Raw genomic sequence first — 4,401 nt, forward strand, 5'->3', positions numbered from 1 at the left:
GTGGCCAAAGACTGCAAACCTCACTCAAGGAGAAAGATCTTGGGGTGAGTATAACACCGAGCATGTCTCCGGAAGCACACATCAATCAGATAACTGCTGCAGCATATGGGCGCCTGGCAAACCTGAGAACAGCATTCCGATACCTTAGTAAGGAATCATTCAAGACACTGTACACCGTGTATGTCAGGCCCATACTGGAGTATGCAGCACCTGTTTGGAACCCGCACTTGATAAAGCACGTCAAGAAACTAGAGAAAGTACAAAGGTTTGCAACAAGGTTAGTTCCAGAGCTAAGGGGAATGTCCTATGAAGAAAGATTAAGGGAAATCGGCCTGACGACACTGGAGGACAGGAGGGTCAGGGGAGACATGATAACGACATATAAAATACTGCGTGGAATAGACAAGGTGGACAAGGACAGGATGTTCCAGGGAGGGGACACAGAAACAAGAGGCCACAATTGGAAGTTGAAGACACAAATGAGTCAGAGAGATAGTAGGAAGTATTTCTTCAGCCATAAAGTTGTAAGGCAGTGGAATAGCCTAGAAAATGACGTAGTGGAGGCAGGAACCATACACAGTTTTAAGACGAGGTTTGATAAAGCTCATGGAGCGGGGAGAGAGAGGGCCTAGTAGCAACCGGTGAAGAGGCGGGGCCAGGAGCTAGGACTCGACCCCTGCAACCACAAACAGGTGAGTACAAATAGGTGAGTACACACACACACACACACAGGGACAGGAGAACCCGGACTCAGGAGGAAGATCAAATACAGCCTCCCTCACAACCACCTACAGAAGCCCCCCAACCAGGAAAACTCCAATGCAACCAAACATTCTAACCCAAAACACACATGCCATATCCAGTGTCCCCACCCACCTCATTACAAACTCCACCCCAACAGCAACTACCCATTGTTCCTTATCAGGTTTCCCACTTCCCCAACCCCAGCATACCCCCCAGACCACAGTTTTAGAAAAGAAGTTGAAGGTGTGGTATACAAATGCAGACGGAATAACAAATAAGTGCGAGGAGTGGAATGAAAGAATCAAAGAGACACCCCCAGACATAATAACATTCACAGAAATAAAACTCACCAGGATGATAACAGATGTGATCTTTCCACCCGTTTATTAAATCCTCAGGAAAGATAGAGGGAGGAGAGGGGAAGGAAGAGTTGCACTGCTCATTAAAAACCGGTGAGGATTTGAGGAAATGTTATGGGCGAAAGGGACTACCTAGTAGGAAGAATCCAGTCTGAGGGCCATAAGGTGGTAATTGCAGTAATGTACAACCTGCTACAGAACTGCAGGAGGCCAAGAGAAGAATACGACGAGAGCAACAGAGCAATGGTCGACACGCTAGCCGAGGTGTCCACGGGGAACAAAGTTACTAGTTATGGGTGATTTCAATCACAATGAGATTGACTGGGATAGCCTGGAGCTCCATGGGGGTCTCGAAACATGGAGACCCAAGATGATGGATGTGGTACTGGAAAACCACATGCATCATGTTAGAGACACTACCAGATAGAGAGAGGTGAGGATGATCCAGCAAGACTGGACCTTGTATTCACCTTGAGTAGTTCGGACATCGAGGATATCATGTATGAAAGGCCCCTTGGAGCTAGTGATCATGTGGTTCTGTGCTTTGACTACATTGTTGAGCTACAAGTGAAGAAAGTAGCAGGAATAGGATGGGAAAAGCCAAACTATAAAAGGGGGGACTACACAGGCATGAGGAACTTCCTGCAAAACGCTCAGTGGGAGTGAGAACTGGCAGGAAAACCAGTAAAAGAAATGATGGACTATGTGACAAAATGCAAGGAGGCAGAGGAGAGGTTTGTTCCCAAGGGAAACAGAAATAGTGGGAAGAACAGAACGAGTCCTTGGTTCACCCAAAGGTGCAGGGAGGCAAAAACTAGGTGTACTAGAGAATGGAAAAGATACAGAAGACAAAGGATCCAGGAAAATAAAGAGATCAGCCGAAGAGCCAGAAACGAATATGCACAGATAAGGGAGGCTCAGCGACAATACAAAAATGACATAGCATCGAAAGTCAAGTCTGACCCGAAGCTGTTGTATAGCCACATTAGGAGGAAAACAACAGTCAAGGACCAGGTAATCAGACTGAGGAAGGATGATGGGGAGTTCAAAAGAAACGACCAAGAGGTATGTGAGGAGCTGAACATGAGATTTAAAGAAATATTTACAGTGGAAACAGGTAGAACTCCAGGAAATCAGAAGAGGAGGTACACCAAGAAATGCTGAATGAGGTACACATAACCGAAGATTAGGTGAAGAAGATATGTGAACTTGATAAATCAAAGGCTGTGGGACCACACAACATTGAAAATGGGTAACTACCTGAGGTATGGAAGATGGCAAATGTAGTCTCAGTTTTTAAATAAAGAGACGACAAGAGGCATTAAACTACAGACCTGTGTCACGTGTATAGTATGCAAAGTCATGGAGAAGATCATCAGGAGGAGAGTGGTGGAGCACCTGGAAAGAAACAGGCGTAATCGACAACCAGCACAGTTTCAGGAAAGGAAAATCCTGTGTCACAAACCTACTGGAGTTTTATGACAGGGTGACAGAAGTAAGACAAGACATGTGGCGTGGGTAGACTACATTTTCTTGGATTGCAAGAAGGCCTTCGATGCAGTTCCTCACAAGAGGTTACTGCAAAAGCTAGAAGATCAGGCACTCATAACAGGAAAGGCACTGCAATGGATCAGAGAATACCTGACAGGGAAGCAACAACGAGTCATGGTACGTGACGAGGTGTCAGAGTGGGCGCCTGTGACAAGCTGGGTTCCACAGGGTCAGTCCTGGGACCTGTGCTGTTTTTGGTATATGTGAAAGACATAACGAAGGGATAGACTCAGAAGTATCCTTGTTTGCAGATAATGTGAAGTTAATGAGGAGAATCAAATCGGTCGAGGATCAGGCAGGACTACAAAGCGACTTGGATTGGCTACAAGCCTGGTCCAGCACCTGGCTCCTTGAATTTAACCCTGCCAAATGCAAAGTCATGAAGATCGAGGAAAGGCAAAGAAGACCACAGACACAGTATAGTCTAGGTGGCCAAAGACTACAAACCTCACTCAAGGAAAAAGATCTTGGGGTGAGTATAATACCGAGCACATCTCCTGAGGCGTACATCAGTCAGATAACTGCTGCAGCGTGCGGGCGTCTGGCAAACCTAAAGATAGTGCTCCGATACCTCAGTGAGGAATCGCTCAAGACTCTGTACACCATATACGTCAGGCCCATACTGGAGAATGCAGAACCAGTTTGGAATCCACACCTGGTCAAGCACGTCAAGAAATTAGAGAATGTGCAAAGGTTTACAAGAAGACTAGTCCCAGAGCTAAGGGGATTGTCCTACGAAATTGGCCTGACGACACTGGAGGACAGGAGGATCAGGGGAGACATGATATCGACATATAAAATACTGCACTGAATAGACAATGTGGACAAAGACAGGATGTTCCAGAGATGGGACACAGAAACAAGGGGTCACAATTGGAAGTTGAAGACTCAGATGAGTGAAAGGGATGTTAGGAAGTATTTCTTCAGTCATAGAGCTGTCAGGAAGTGGAATAGCCTAGAAAGTGACGTAGTGGAGGCGGGAACCATACATAGTTTTATGACGAGGTTTGATAAAGCTCATGGAGCAGGGAGAAAGATGACCTAGTAGCAATCAGTGAAGAGGCGGGGCCAGGACCTATGACTCGACCCCTGCAACCACAAATAGGCGAGTACAAATAGGTGAGTACACACACACACACACGCATGTAGATATGACCGGGCCGCGGGGGCGTTGACCCCCGGAACTCTCTCCAGGTAAACTCCAGGTATATATATACATATATATATTGGGAGGCGAAATAGACGAGTTTCTGGAGGCACTTTTGCGTTGTAATCAGTTCTTTATTTAAACAATTTTGCTATATACTTCTAAATGTTCTGTTGGTAAATGTAGTTAAAATGGTGTTTCATATTTTTAATATTTTTCGTTACCATCAGGTGGACAAATCGCATTTCCTGAAGGGTGAGCTGGTGCTCAAGTGCCAGGCCACGGTGGCGGCGGTATACACTGTTATTAAGGAGGAGGATGCTACTGTCTCCTTAGGTCAGCCTGTTATACTACAGCAGCGTGAACATCGTGTTCTCGGTGAGTAAACACAAGAGTTTGAAATTAGATGAAAACTGCTGATATCTTATTGCCCATGGTAGGTATGTCTATATGGAACTCAACCGTCTTTTTATCATATTAGTTGAGCCTATTTTAATGTAACTTTTGTTGTTATTGTCGCTTCTGAGATTATTCCCCCATCTACATGTCTGTTAGTAAATCCGTACTTTCCTAAATCATTTCCTAATCTGTTTTTATCGT

The 4,401-nt window shown here is 45.4% G+C and overlaps 1 long non-coding RNA gene across 1 annotated transcript in view; it reads left to right on the plus strand.

The window, feature by feature from the left end:
* LOC138853677 (uncharacterized) overlaps positions 1-4,173 on the plus strand; it is a 149,132-nt gene extending 144,959 nt beyond the window's left edge. The window contains exon 3 of the long non-coding RNA XR_011392842.1: positions 4,032-4,173. This is a non-coding gene — a long non-coding RNA (uncharacterized lncRNA). The remainder of the gene's footprint in view (positions 1-4,031) is intronic.
* The last annotated feature ends 228 nt before the right edge of the window (positions 4,174-4,401 follow it).

This window comes from Cherax quadricarinatus, chromosome 37, assembly GCF_038502225.1.
Source record: "Cherax quadricarinatus isolate ZL_2023a chromosome 37, ASM3850222v1, whole genome shotgun sequence".
Lineage (NCBI taxonomy): Eukaryota > Metazoa > Arthropoda > Malacostraca > Decapoda > Parastacidae > Cherax > Cherax quadricarinatus.